General features: G+C 43.2%; 1 long non-coding RNA gene across 1 annotated transcript; it reads right to left on the bottom strand.

The window, feature by feature from the left end:
- Positions 1-300: 300 nt before the first annotated feature.
- On the bottom strand, positions 301-4454 carry LOC148128858 (uncharacterized). Its single transcript, XR_015745747.1, has 2 exons — positions 4350-4454; positions 301-1712 (listed from the first exon to the last, which is right to left on the bottom strand). It is a non-coding gene; the product is annotated as an uncharacterized LOC148128858 (long non-coding RNA).
- Positions 4455-15002: the final 10548 nt, after the last annotated feature.

The following is a 15002-nucleotide window of genomic DNA, read 5'->3' on the forward strand; positions in this document are numbered from 1 at the left end:
TGCTTTTTGAAACACACATACCTATACAAAATTGATTCATATTGCTCTACTTCTTACAATCCCCCCCTTTCTGGATCATAACTGTTTCAAAAGCAATTAAGTCCTTATCAATTCTTTTTGAAATGGCAGTTTCATCCTTTCTATTATACAACAATTTTTCTATTTCTTCTGGCTTACTAAATTTTATCTTATCACAGGCAGATATCATCATTTGCATCAAATTAGGTAAGCATTGAATACAACAACATAAAGCAATCAAGATTACTATGATTGTTATAACCGTTGTCAAAATAGATTTCCACCAACTACCATCTGGCAGCCAAGACCATAATGCATCCCACAATGAACCTGCTATTCCAGATTCATCCCATTGTTTCTGATACTCTTTCACTCTTTCTTCCATATCTTTTACAGTTCTAGTGATGTTTGGTTCATAATTATGTATATAGGTGCAACAATGTGAATGAACTAAGGCACACACTCCCCCTTTAGCAGCTAACACAATATCTAAAGCGAATCTGTTTTGCAAAGCTACTTGTCTTACCTCAGATAATTCCTCATTAATCATCTTAATTGTTCTAATTGTGTCATTAAACATAGCAACTGTAAAATTATTTAATCTAGTAATATCTCGATAATTCATCCCTATTCCAAGTGGGGCTATTAAAGCTCTGGCCATACCCTCATACCAAGATCTATGATGTATTCCAGAATCTAACTCTCTTTTATTTCTAATTCGTGTATTTGGCAATTTATCTAATTTGTATATTACAGGTAATACAAAACCCATGGTGCAAGTACCTGACCATAGTTTTGGTATTTCTCTATAAGCATGTTTTCCACACAGCATCCATCTATTATTTTCCATAGCCCAAGGCATGTTTGAATATCTAGTCCAATTGATTATGTTCTCAAAGTAAACACACATCTGACAGTAATATGTATACTCTGGCATATATTCATTCTTACATCTATAACTGGTACTTATACTATGATTAAGACATGTTTTAGACATTTCCAATGTCTTGTTACACTTTTCCCAATCTCCAAGAAATGGTCCTCCAGTAACATTCCTTTTAAAGCAAACATAAGCCGTTTCTCTTAAATGAACAAATACTTTCCTAGTCATTTTTCTTTTTACAGGTCTAGTTTTGGTTTCCCCTCGTGGCACCATCATCTGTTGTGTTAGTGGTACCCCATGTAAAATCACTCCTTCTTTAGCTTTCCCAGGTAAATGCATACATAACCAACAATCAGTAACATTCAAACTCTTAGCCGTTGCTCTTATGTCTTGGATATAGCAATTATCCGTCCAGAGATCTTCCCCAAGATCCCCTGCTCTCTGAACGTATCAAGATTGTTCAGTTTCTGCTTCCTCAACCTGTTGTAAGACAAAAACACTCACAAGTACAGTTGAAATACACAGAAACATATACATGATTTTATCTTTTAAAAGTCAGTTTCAAAGGTTGTCCTTCCACTGGGTGACTTCTCCAAGGCTTCTTAGGTTCTGGAGCCGCTTTCACACGACTGTAGTGAGTCCATCCACTCTCCTTCGTGCGGACAGCAGACTCAGTAGTCAGAAGCACTTGGTATGGTCCTTCCCAGCTGGGTTGCAATTTCTCAGTCCTCCAAGTCTTCACAAGCACCCAATCACCAGCTTCATAGGGATGTTGACTTCCTACTAGCGGTGGTCGCTGTGCCAAAAGTCCCTGTTTTTGAAGAGACAATAGAGACCTGGACAGTGTCTGCAAGTATTTTCTCACAAACATATCTCTGAATTCTGGTATGGGTCCCCCAAGGGTTGTAAGATATGGTCGGCCCATTAACATTTCAAAGGGTGAAACACCCATATCCTTCCTAGGACAAGTTCTAATTCTTGTCTATCCCTATGACTACATTTGGACTAGTTCTCAAAATAGTTTCATATTTCAAAATCCTTCCCTCTGTCATCCACGTGGATGCCAACTGACTCAAGACTGATGTCACTTGATGTGGGGAATGCACCACAAGTGCTCCCCCAAAGGTCAATTTTCTGCTTTCAACAACCAACACTGCTGTGGCTGCAACTGCTTGTACACAGACAGGCCATCCCCTCACAACTGGTTCTAACGTTTTGCTCAAAAAGGCAATGGGCTGATAACGCCCCCCCCCCTTTTCTGAGCAAGCACTCCTACTGCAACTCCTGATCTTGCAGAAACATACAAGTGAAAAGGAAGCTTCAAGTTAGGCAAAGCCAATACCGGAGCAGTGGCCAACGCCCTCTTGATTTCTTCCCATTTCTGCTTATCTCCTTCTGACCAACTAATTTGCTCTTTTTGCCTCTCAGTTTCTGATTCAAAAACTGAGCCAACACCACATATTGATCTATCCATGCTCTACAATATCCCACCAATCCTAAAGCTTTTCTCACTTCAGTCCTATTCCTAGGAGGAGCTAGACTCATTATCCCTTTCACCGTTCTGGATCCAATGACCTCACTCCCTGTTGGATATAATGTCCCAAATATTTCACTTTCTTTTCTACAAACTGAATCTTTTCTCTTGACACCTTCAATCCTTGTTCCTTCAACCAATTCAGCAAAGCTACTGAACTCTCTCTAACTTTTATTTCTTTCTCTCCTGATAGCAACAAATCATCCACATACTGGATCAAACTCACCCCTGGTTCCCTAGGAAATGTCTGTAACTTTTCTTCCAGAGCATATCCAAACAACAGGGGACTTTCTGTGTAGCCTTGAGGCAGCACAGTCCATCTCAACTGTTGCTTTCTTCCTGTCTCTGGATCATCCCATTCAAAGGCAAACAAGTCTCTACTCCCTTCTTCTAACGGGCACAAATCCTCTGCCCCTTCCTCTAAAACCTTCTCCCATGGATTTCTTCACTTCATTCTGAGCAGCTGTTTGTACTGCTGCTAACATCATTTGGGATTTCTGTCTTGTCTTTGTCACTTCTCTATTCACGAATGTCTGTTGGGCATTCCGAATTAAATCTGTAATTCCTTGTCCTCCCCAATTTTCAATTTTCTGAATTTTCTTCTGAATATCCGGCCATGCCCCAGCCACAAACTGCATTTTCAGCATAGATTCAAATGCAGGTGAGTTTGGGTCAACGCCCAATATTTCTCCAAACTTTGTCTCAACCGGGCACAATAGTCCCCAGGAAATTCATCTTTCCCTTGTGAAATTTCAAAAGCTCTTGTCAAATTGCGTCCTTGTGGGACAGCAATTTTGATTCCCTCAATTACCATTGTTTTCAAATCTCTCATATTCTGTCTATCGTTTGCATTTTGAATATTCCAATTGGGAGGTGCCAAGGGAAACTTAACGTCTCCAGCAACTGCTTGTGCATTTCCCAATTGGAATACTTGCCAATATTCTATTGCTCCCTGTCTGATCAAATCTCTTTCTTCCCTACTAAATAAATGACCAAGTATGTACATTATTTCTTCATAGGTGTAATCATTCGGCCCCAAAAACAATTCCAATTCCTTTGACACTTTCTGTGGATCCTCATGAAGTCGGGGAAGTGACTGTTTAAGTTCTCTCAGTTCCTCTGGCCTCATAGGCTGAATAGCGTACATAGCCACAGGTTGACCCAAAGCATTTAGACCATTCGGTACTTCTCGCAAAGGGTAAGCCTGTACCGGCTGTGTTGGTGGAAAAGGAAGATTTTGCACGTTCCTTTCCAGATCCCTCAATTCTCTCCAAAGGCGCATGTGGCGCAGGCAGAGGGAGGGGAGGAATCGGGATGTTTGCTGCAGCAGCAATTATCTGCTGGGGATCTGGAGGAACATACCGAGGTGGTGGACGATAGAATTCATCGTCCGATTCCGAATCTTTGGTTTTGGACACAAATTGATCAGCCGGTGGCGGGCTGGGTCCTTCAAAATTTACATGGTACCACACCTCAATATATGGAATTTCAGCCTTCTGTTTATGGGCCAATATATAATCTTTCAATTGATTCATCCAATATATACTGGTCTCTCCTCCGGAGACCAATGATATGGAAATTTAGGATCAATTAGGGGATATTTCGCCACCTGTATTTGCACAAATAAATCATGTGCTTCTTTTCAAGATTCGGGTATAATGTTTCAGATTCGGGAAAACCATTGTTGTAACAGTTGTCCCAATGGCGAATCCACCGGAATAGGTTTTCTGCCTTCTTTGTCTGTCTCTCCTACGTTAGCCTCTAAATCTTCCCTCAACTCCTTACTGTGTCCTTTTCCCATTTCGTCTTCCCTGACCTATCCTCCAGCAAGCGCTGGACTCTCAGTTCGTTGAGAATTTAAGGATCCCTCACCCTTATTCCTACCAAAACACTTTTAAAAAGGAACAATATTACCTGATCACTCCGGGACCTCTCTCAGGTTTGTGGATGTGTGGGCGTCCCCAACTCAGGTTTCTCCGTGGTCCCAGACCACTCTGGCTATTCTCGGTACCGTCTTTTCTCTCGCACCCGGTGAAGTCCGTTCGTGTCTCTCTGGGTTTTCTGGTTCGAGGAGCCTCCTGGAACCTCTCGAGAGTCGGGGAGGGTTTATCTCACAAAAGGAGATAGAGTGGCTACTACTCACCAGTCCCGAGACCCGAGGGTCGCCGTGAAGGCTCCTGCCCTGGCTCGCCAATTATGAGATTGCGATTCACACGAAACACAAGACACAACACGGATCTTCAAACACGAGTTGATTTATTCGGTTCTACAGAAGCGGGTTCACATCCAAGGCAGCAGGATGGAACCTCGAGCATAGTTTATTCAACATACTTATACCCTAGCCTGTTCTGTCCCATCCCAGGCCACAAAGTGAGAGACTAGAATGCCACAGTAAACCAGCTGGAAAAACACCGGGACTGAAGAGCCAAATTCACTCTGGCAGTAAATTGTCGTTGGCAGCTCTCCCAAGAAACTGTCAGCCAGACCAGGTAGCAAAAACACCTCTGAAGTTTATTTCATTCTCTCATTAGCAGCTCTCCCAGAATAATATATTCACAAGATGACCAGACAATAGGATCACGAGATAACAGACTTAGCAGAATGACTCTTACAGTAACAACAGTTTGACAAGCTGGAAAACACATGGACTGAAGAGCCAAATTCACTCCGACAGTAAATTATCGTTAGCAGTTCTCCCAGAAACTGTCGGCCAGACCAGATAGCAAAATACCTTTGAAGTTATCTTCTACACCAGCAATAACGTCTCTTCCAAAAACTCACAGTTTAACAGAATGTTAAGACGACAAGTATGACGGTCATAACAGATTCACAGTGAGAACAGTTTGTAACAGTGTTGGTAACAGTTTGTAACCAATTAAACAGTTTGTAACAGTTTGACCCGGACAAAGCTTGTGGGCTGACACACTTCCTTTTATGTCCTGGGGGTGTGTCCGCTTCCCAGTAAACCCTGATTGAAACCTCCCCACAACTCCGGTTAGTTTTACTAATTAATCCTGAAGGTCCGGGAGCAAGACAAGAACTCTGAGATTTAAAGCAAACAGTTTCAAAAACTCCCGTAGTCACATCATGTCCTGAGGATGAGTTAGCTTCCTGAATAAAACCTGATTGAAACATCCCACAGCTCTGGTAAAGTTTTCTTAATTAATCCTGAAGGTCCGGGAGCAAGATAAGAACTCTGAGATTTACAGCAACCAGTTTCAAAAACTCCCGTAGTCACAACACTATCCCCCCACCGCAGGGCCCCTCCCCGAGTCATACAATCCAGAAGCGGTGATAGTGTCATTAATTAGTCCTTAGCTCAACATCCATCACAGCAGTGTGGATTAATGGCATAAATAATGAAAGAAATCAAGATGATTCTGCTAGTTCTAATTGACTTTTCTTTCCTGGAATATCTGTATTTGATAAAATCAATATCAGTTTAGAGAATCTCCCATATTCTCAGTGGTTTAACCTCACGCTAATGTCATTCAGACATCTCTCTCCATATTTTCTTTCCTGCCTTACAAAGTCTTGGAAATTCCAACTTCTAGATTCCCAATTAAGATACTGATTTACAGATATCAGAGAAATCTACAAGGTGACTTAACATTTAAATGTAAATGCATATTTAAAAGATTCAAGTACTTCTGAGAAAGGCTTTCATACTGATTGAGGTTCATATTAAACATTTTGCAAAGGCAAGTCTATGGATCTGCCCTGATAATAGAGAAGTGGATGTGAATATACAACAGCCTATTTCCCTATGTATTGCACCATGGACATCAACCTATAGCACAGCAACATGACCCTTTGGCCTAATAACACAGGTTTGCAATTAGCTCCAGACACCCAGAAGCTGATTCAGTTAACCAGTATGATTTGATTTAGCAGGATCTCTCCAATCACCATGATAAACTTCAAATGAATAGCACAAGCCCCCAAACAAAGCACATCTTATCCCAACCACTGCTCTGCCTCCTTTACTGTTCACATCAACGAAACCCCAAGTTATTTGCAAGATTACACCAATGTCTTCTTCTACAGCAAAATTGTATATGTGGCTTTCAGACATTGTCAGATTTACATCGACTGTAGCTTTTCTTGTGCAGTATATCCTATGCCTTCAGGTTTATACATAAGTGTTCCCAAAGTCTCCTAGAAAAATGTGCACCCAATATATAAACTGTTTCTTTCAAATATCTGGCTTGTTCCTTAAATGGACTCTGGAAATATTATACAAACTAGGTTGGTACGTTGTGTCTTGCTTTTTAAGTAATCCTGGATCTCCTTAAGGAGCAATAGATATTTATTTGCACTTAGGGCTGCCCCATTCTTGGCATACTGCTAGACCCAAAGTTTCTACACCCCACTTAGAATCAGAAACTTGGTACAATTCAAATCTCAGAGGTCACAAAAGAGAAGTTGGGCTGAAAAAAGTCAGTTATTTTCTCTTCCTCTACTTCCATATATTCCAAAAAGCAGAACTACATGTTATTAGGGTTTTTTCAAGATAGGATCAATGTCCGAGGCGTGTGATTCTGTTTCAAAACACCCAAGACTTGACGAGCTTTGTCTTGCATAATCCGCTGATCTTTGGAACCACCACAATCCTCGCGCAGTACCCGCAGCTCCTCGTCCAATACCTCCACCCTCTCCTTGCACATTCTTGCGCCAACAACCGAGGTGGAGTGTTCTCAACTCCTTCGGCTCCTCGTGGTTCTTCAGCAGCACCCATCGTAGCGCCCGTGGCTTCTTCAGCAGGGAGAAAACCTCCTGAACCCCCACAATATACAAGCCTTCCTGAAATCTCCTCGCACATTCTTGCGCCAACAACTGAGGGCGGAGTGTTCCCAACTCCTACGGCTCCTCGTGGTTCCGGCAGCACCCGTGCGCCAACAACTGAGGCGGAGTGTTCCCAACTCCTACGGCTCCTCGATCCCGGCCAAGACACTGTAGAAGACTTGAGGAAGATTTGAGGCGTTAGTTGCACTAGAGGCTGTGGCCACGAGCAGAAGGGCTGTTCCGGAACCGAGCGCTAGATCTTACGCCGTTGCAGCCAGGCATCGATGTGTAAATATTGCTGCACAAGCGCATCCAGGATTAGAGGCCGCTCCACATGCACCAGTCGAACCCTAATTGCCTCTGACAAACTCTCCTGGAAGGTGTCCATGTGGGCTGCCTCATTCAAAAAACAGAGTCCATGTGGGCTGCCTCATTCAAAAACAGAGTCCATGTGGGCTGCCTCATTCAAAAACAGAGTCCATGTGGGCTGCCTCATTCAAAAACAGAGTCCATGTGGGCTGCCTCATTCAAAAACAGAGTCCATGTGGGCTGCCTCATTCAAAAACAGAGTCCATGTGGGCTGCCTCATTCAAAAACAGAGTCCATGTGGGCTGCCTCATTCAAAAACAGAGTCCATGTGGGCTGCCTCATTCAAAAACAGAGTCCATGTGGGCTGCCTCATTCAAAAACAGAGTCCATGTGGGCTGCCTCATTCAAAAACAGAGTCCATGTGGGCTGCCTCATTCAAAAAACAGAGTCCATGTGGGCTGCCTCATTCAAAAACAGAGTCCATGTGGGCTGCCTCATTCAAAAACAGAGTCCATGTGGGCTGCCTCATTCAAAAACAGAGTCCATGTGGGCTGCCTCATTCAAAAACAGAGTCCATGTGGGCTGCCTCATTCAAAAACAGAGTCCATGTGGGCTGCCTCATTCAAAAACAGAGTCCATGTGGGCTGCCTCATTCAAAAACAGAGTCCATGTGGGCTGCCTCATTCAAAAACAGAGTCCATGTGGGCTGCCTCATTCAAAAACAGAGTCCATGTGAGCTGCCTCATTCAAAAACAGAGTCCATATGAGCTGCCTCATTCAAAAACAGAGTCCATATGAGCTGCCTCATTCAAAACAGAGTCCTCAAACATGAAATGCAGATGATGCCAAAAGCCCTGGTAATCAGAAGTAAATGACTGTCTCTTGCTGCAAAACCTCATTCTCTGTAACAGCTGCTGAATCTGTTGCTGCTGCTGCTCCAGTTATTTTTGTTCCATCTTGGTCAGAAGATGGAATTTGGGGTCCCGGGTCAAAAATGTTCTGTCCCATCCCAGGCCACAAAGTGAGAGACTAGAATGCCACAGTAAACCAGCTGGAAAAACACCGGGACTGAAGAGCCAAATTCACTCTGGCAGTAAATTGTCATTGGCAGCTCTCCCAAGAAACTGTCAGCCAGACCAGGTAGCAAAAACACCTCTGAAGTTTATTTCATTCTCTCATTAGCAGCTCTCCCAGAATAATATATTCACAAGATGATCAGACAATAGGATCACGAGATAACAGACTTAGCAGAATGACTCTTACAGTAACAACAGTTTGACAAGCTGGAAAACACATGGACTGAAGAGCCAAATTCACTCCGACAGTAAATTATCGTTAGCAGTTCTCCCAGAAACTGTCGGCCAGACCAGATAGCAAAATACCTTTGAAGTTATCTTCTACACCAGCAATAACGTCTCTTCCAAAAACTCACAGTTTAACAGACTGTTAAGACGACAAGTATGACGGTCATAACAGATTCACAGTGAGAACAGTTTGTAACAGTGTTGGTAACAGTTTGTAACCAATTAAACAGTTTGTAACAGTTTGACCCGGACAAAGCTTGTGGGCTGACACACTTCCTTTTATGTCCTGGGGTGTGTCCGCTTCCCCAGTAAACCCTGATTGAAACCTCCCCACAACTCCGGTTAGTTTTACTAATTAATCCTGAAGGTCCGGGAGCAAGACAAGAACTCTGAGATTTAAAGCAAACAGTTTCAAAAACTCCCGTAGTCACATCATGTCCTGAGGATGAGTTAGCTTCCTGAATAAAACCTGATTGAAACATCCCACAGCTCTGGTAAAGTTTTCTTAATTAATCCTGAAGGTCCGGGAGCAAGATAAGAACTCTGAGATTTACAGCAACCAGTTTCAAAAACTCCCGTAGTCACAACACTATCCCCCACCGCAGGGCCCCTCCCCCGAGTCATACAATCCAGAAGCGGTGATAGTGTCATTAATTAGTCCTTAGCTCAACATCCATCACAGCAGTGTGGATTAATGGCATAAATAATGAAAGAAATCAAGATGATTCTGCTAGTTCTAATTGACTTTTCTTTCCTGGAATATCTGTATTTGATAAAATCAATATCAGTTTAGAGAATCTCCCATATTCTCAGTGGTTTAACTTACGCTAATGTCATTCAGACATCTCTCTCCATATTTTCTTTCCTGCCTTACAAAGTCTTGGAAATTCCGACTTCTAGATTCCCAATTAAGATACTGATTTACAGATACAGAGAAATCTACAAGGTGACTTAACATTTAAATGTAAATGCATATTTAAAAGATTCAAGTACTTCTGAGAAAGGCTTTCATACTGATTGAGGTTCATATTAAACATTTTGCAAAGGCAAGTCTATGGATCTGCCCCTGATAATAGAGAAGTGGATGTGAATATACAACAGCCTATTTCCCTATGTATTGCACCATGGACATCAACCTATAGCACAGCAACATGACCCTTTGGCCTAATAACACAGGTTTGCAATTAGCTCCAGACACCCAGAAGCTGATTCAGTTAACCAGTATGATTTGATTTAGCAGGATCTCTCCAATCACCATGATAAACTTCAAATGAATAGCACAAGCCCCCAAACAAAGCACATCTTATCCCAACCACTGCTCTGCCTCCTTTACTGTTCACATCAACGAAACCCCAAGTTATTTGCAAGATTACACCAATGTCTTCTTCTACAGCAAAATTGTATATGTGGCTTTCAGACATTGTCAGATTTACATCGACTGTAGCTTTTCTTGTGCAGTATATCCTATGCCTTCAGGTTTATACATAAGTGTTCCCAAAGTCTCCTAGAAAAATGTGCACCCAATATATAAACTGTTTCTTTCAAATATCTGGCTTGTTCCTTAAATGGACTCTGGAAATATTATACAAACTAGGTTGGTACGTTGTGTCTTGCTTTTTAAGTAATCCTGGATCTCCTTAAGGAGCAATAGATATTTATTTGCACTTAGGGCTGCCCCATTCTTGGCATACTGCTAGACCCAAAGTTTCTACACCCCACTTAGAATCAGAAACTTGGTACAATTCAAATCTCAGAGGTCACAAAAGAGAAGTTGGGCTGAAAAAGTCAGTTATTTTCTCTTCCTCTACTTCCATATATTCCAAAAAGCAGAACTACATGTTATTAGGGTTTTTTCAAGATAGGATCAATGTCCGAGGCGTGTGATTCTGTTTCAAAACACCCAAGACTTGACGAGCTTTGTCTTGCATAATCCGCTGATCTTTGGAACCACCACAATCCTCGCGCAGTACCCGCAGCTCCTCGTCCAATACCTCCACCCTCTCCTTGCACATTCTTGCGCCAACAACCGAGGGCGGAGTGTTCTCAACTCCTTCGGCTCCTCGTGGTTCTTCAGCAGCACCCATCGTAGCGCCCGTGGCTTCTTCAGCAGGGAGAAAACCTCCTGAACCCCACAATATACAAGCCTTCCTGAAATCTCCTCGCACATTCTTGCGCCAACAACTGAGGGCGGAGTGTTCCCAACTCCTACGGCTCCTCGTGGTTCCGGCAGCACCCGTGCGCCAACAACTGAGGGCGGAGTGTTCCCAACTCCTACGGCTCCTCGATCCCGGCCAAGACACTGTAGAAGACTTGAGGAAGATTTGAGGCGTTAGTTGCACTAGAGGCTGTGGCCACGAGCAGAAGGGCTGTTCCGGAACCGAGCGCTAGATCTTACGCCCGTTGCAGCCAGGCATCGATGTGTAAATATTGCTGCACAAGCGCATCCAGGATTAGAGGCCGCTCCACATGCACCAGTCGAACCCTAATTGCCTCTGACAAACTCTCCTGGAAGGTGTCCATGTGGGCTGCCTCATTCAAAAACAGAGTCCATGTGGGCTGCCTCATTCAAAAACAGAGTCCATGTGGGCTGCCTCATTCAAAAAACAGAGTCCATGTGGGCTGCCTCATTCAAAAACAGAGTCCATGTGGGCTGCCTCATTCAAAAACAGAGTCCATGTGGGCTGCCTCATTCAAAAACAGAGTCCATGTGGGCTGCCTCATTCAAAAACAGAGTCCATGTGGGCTGCCTCATTCAAAAACAGAGTCCATGTGGGCTGCCTCATTCAAAAACAGAGTCCATGTGGGCTGCCTCATTCAAAAACAGAGTCCATGTGGGCTGCCTCATTCAAAAACAGAGTCCATGTGGGCTGCCTCATTCAAAAAACAGAGTCCATGTGGGCTGCCTCATTCAAAAACAGAGTCCATGTGGGCTGCCTCATTCAAAAACAGAGTCCATGTGGGCTGCCTCATTCAAAAACAGAGTCCATGTGGGCTGCCTCATTCAAAAACAGAGTCCATGTGGGCTGCCTCATTCAAAAACAGAGTCCATGTGGGCTGCCTCATTCAAAAACAGAGTCCATGTGGGCTGCCTCATTCAAAAACAGAGTCCATGTGGGCTGCCTCATTCAAAAACAGAGTCCATGTGGGCTGCCTCATTCAAAAACAGAGTCCATGTGAGCTGCCTCATTCAAAACAGAGTCCATATGAGCTGCCTCATTCAAAAACAGAGTCCATATGAGCTGCCTCATTCAAAACAGAGTCCTCAAACATGAAATGCAGATGATGCCAAAAGCCCTGGTAATCAGAAGTAAATGACTGTCTCTTGCTGCAAAACCTCATTCTCTGTAACAGCTGCTGAATCTGTTGCTGCTGCTGCTCCAGTTATTTTTGTTCCATCTTGGTCAGAAGATGGAATTTGGGGTCCGGTCAAAAATGTTCTGTCCCATCCCAGGCCACAAAGTGAGAGACTAGAATGCCACAGTAAACCAGCTGGAAAAACACCGGGACTGAAGAGCCAAATTCACTCTGGCAGTAAATTGTCATTGGCAGCTCTCCCAAGAAACTGTCAGCCAGACCAGGTAGCAAAAACACCTCTGAAGTTTATTTCATTCTCTCATTAGCAGCTCTCCCAGAATAATATATTCACAAGATGATCAGACAATAGGATCACGAGATAACAGACTTAGCAGAATGACTCTTACAGTAACAACAGTTTGACAAGCTGGAAAACACATGGACTGAAGAGCCAAATTCACTCCGACAGTAAATTATCGTTAGCAGTTCTCCCAGAAACTGTCGGCCAGACCAGATAGCAAAATACCTTTGAAGTTATCTTCTACACCAGCAATAACGTCTCTTCCAAAAACTCACAGTTTAACAGACTGTTAAGGCGACAAGTATGACGGTCATAACAGATTCACAGTGAGAACAGTTTGTAACAGTGTTGGTAACAGTTTGTAACCAATTAAACAGTTTGTAACAGTTTGACCGGACAAAGCTTGTGGGCTGACACACTTCCTTTTATGTCCTGGGGTGTGTCCGCTTCCCCAGTAAACCCTGATTGAAACCTCCCCACAACTCCGGTTAGTTTTACTAATTAATCCTGAAGGTCCGGGAGCAAGACAAGAACTCTGAGATTTAAAGCAAACAGTTTCAAAAACTCCCGTAGTCACATCATGTCCTGAGGATGAGTTAGCTTCCTGAATAAAACCTGATTGAAACATCCCACAGCTCTGGTAAAGTTTTCTTAATTAATCCTGAAGGTCCGGGAGCAAGATAAGAACTCTGAGATTTACAGCAACCAGTTTCAAAAACTCCATTAGTCACAACACTATCCCCCACCGCAGGGCCCCTCCCCGAGTCATACAATCCAGAAGCGGTGATAGTGTCATTAATTAGTCCTTAGCTCAACATCCATCACAGCAGTGTGGATTAATGGCATAAATAATGAAAGAAATCAAGATGATTCTGCTAGTTCTAATTGACTTTTCTTTCCTGGAATATCTGTATTTGATAAAATCAATATCAGTTTAGAGAATCTCCCATATTCTCAGTGGTTTAACCTTACGCTAATGTCATTCAGACATCTCTCTCCATATTTTCTTTCCTGCTTTACAAAGTCTTGGAAATTCCGACTTCTAGATTCCCAATTAAGATACTGATTTATAGATACAGAGAAATCTACAAGGTGACTTAACATTTAAATGTAAATGCATATTTAAAAGATTCAAGTACTTCTGAGAAAGGCTTTCATACTGATTGAGGTTCATATTAAACATTTTGCAAAGGCAAGTCTATGGATCTGCCCCTGATAATAGAGAAGTGGATGTGAATATACAACAGCCTATTTCCCTATGTATTGCACCATGGACATCAACCTATAGCACAGCAACATGACCCTTTGGCCTAATAACACAGGTTTGCAATTAGCTCCAGACACCCAGAAGCTGATTCAGTTAACCAGTATGATTTGATTTAGCAGGATCTCTCCAATCACCATGATAAACTTCAAATGAATAGCACAAGCCCCAAACAAAGCACATCTTATCCCAACCACTGCTCTGCCTCCTTTACTGTTCACATCAACGAAACCCCAAGTTATTTGCAAGATTACACCAATGTCTTCTTCTACAGCAAAATTGTATATGTGGCTTTCAGACATTGTCAGATTTACATCGACTGTAGCTTTTCTTGTGCAGTATATCCTATGCCTTCAGGTTTATACATAAGTGTTCCCAAAGTCTCCTAGAAAAATGTGCACCCAATATATAAACTGTTTCTTTCAAATATCTGGCTTGTTCCTTAAATGGACTCTGGAAATATTATACAAACTAGGTTGGTACGTTGTGTCTTGCTTTTTAAGTAATCCTGGATCTCCTTAAGGAGCAATAGATATTTATTTGCACTTAGGGCTGCCCCATTCTTGGCATACTGCTAGACCCAAAGTTTCTACACCCCACTTAGAATCAGAAACTTGGTACAATTCAAATCTCAGAGGTCACAAAAGAGAAGTTGGGCTGAAAAAGTCAGTTATTTTCTCTTCCTCTACTTCCATATATTCCAAAAAGCAGAACTACATGTTATTAGGGTTTTTCAAGATAGGATCAATGTCCGAGGCGTGTGATTCTGTTTCAAAACACCCAAGACTTGGGAGCTTTGTCTTGCATAATCCGCTGATCTTTGGAACCACCACAATCCTCGCGCAGTACCCGCAGCTCCTCGTCCAATACCTCCACCCTCTCCTTGCACATTCTTGCGCCAACAACCGAGGGCGGAGTGTTCTCAACTCCTTCGGCTCCTCGTGGTTCTTCAGCAGCACCCATCGTAGCGCCCGTGGCTTCTTCAGCAGGGAGAAAACCTCCTGAACCCCCACAATATACAAGCCTTCCTGAAATCTCCTCGCACATTCTTGCGCCAACAACTGAGGGCGGAGTGTTCCCAACTCCTACGGCTCCTCGTGGTTCCGGCAGCACCCGTGCGCCAACAACTGAGGGCGGAGTGTTCCCAACTCCTACGGCTCCTCGATCCCGGCCAAGACACTGTAGAAGACTTGAGGAAGATTTGAGGCGTTAGTTGCACTAGAGGCTGTGGCCACGAGCAGAAGGGCTGTTCCGGAACCGAGCGCTAGATCTTACGCCGTTGCAGCCAGGCATCGATGTGTAAATATTGC

The sequence above is a fragment of the Notechis scutatus genome, chromosome Z (assembly GCF_049901735.1).
Source record: "Notechis scutatus isolate UNSWTSFEM ecotype Mainland chromosome Z, rNotScu1.2, whole genome shotgun sequence".
Classification (NCBI taxonomy): domain Eukaryota; kingdom Metazoa; phylum Chordata; class Lepidosauria; order Squamata; family Elapidae; genus Notechis; species Notechis scutatus.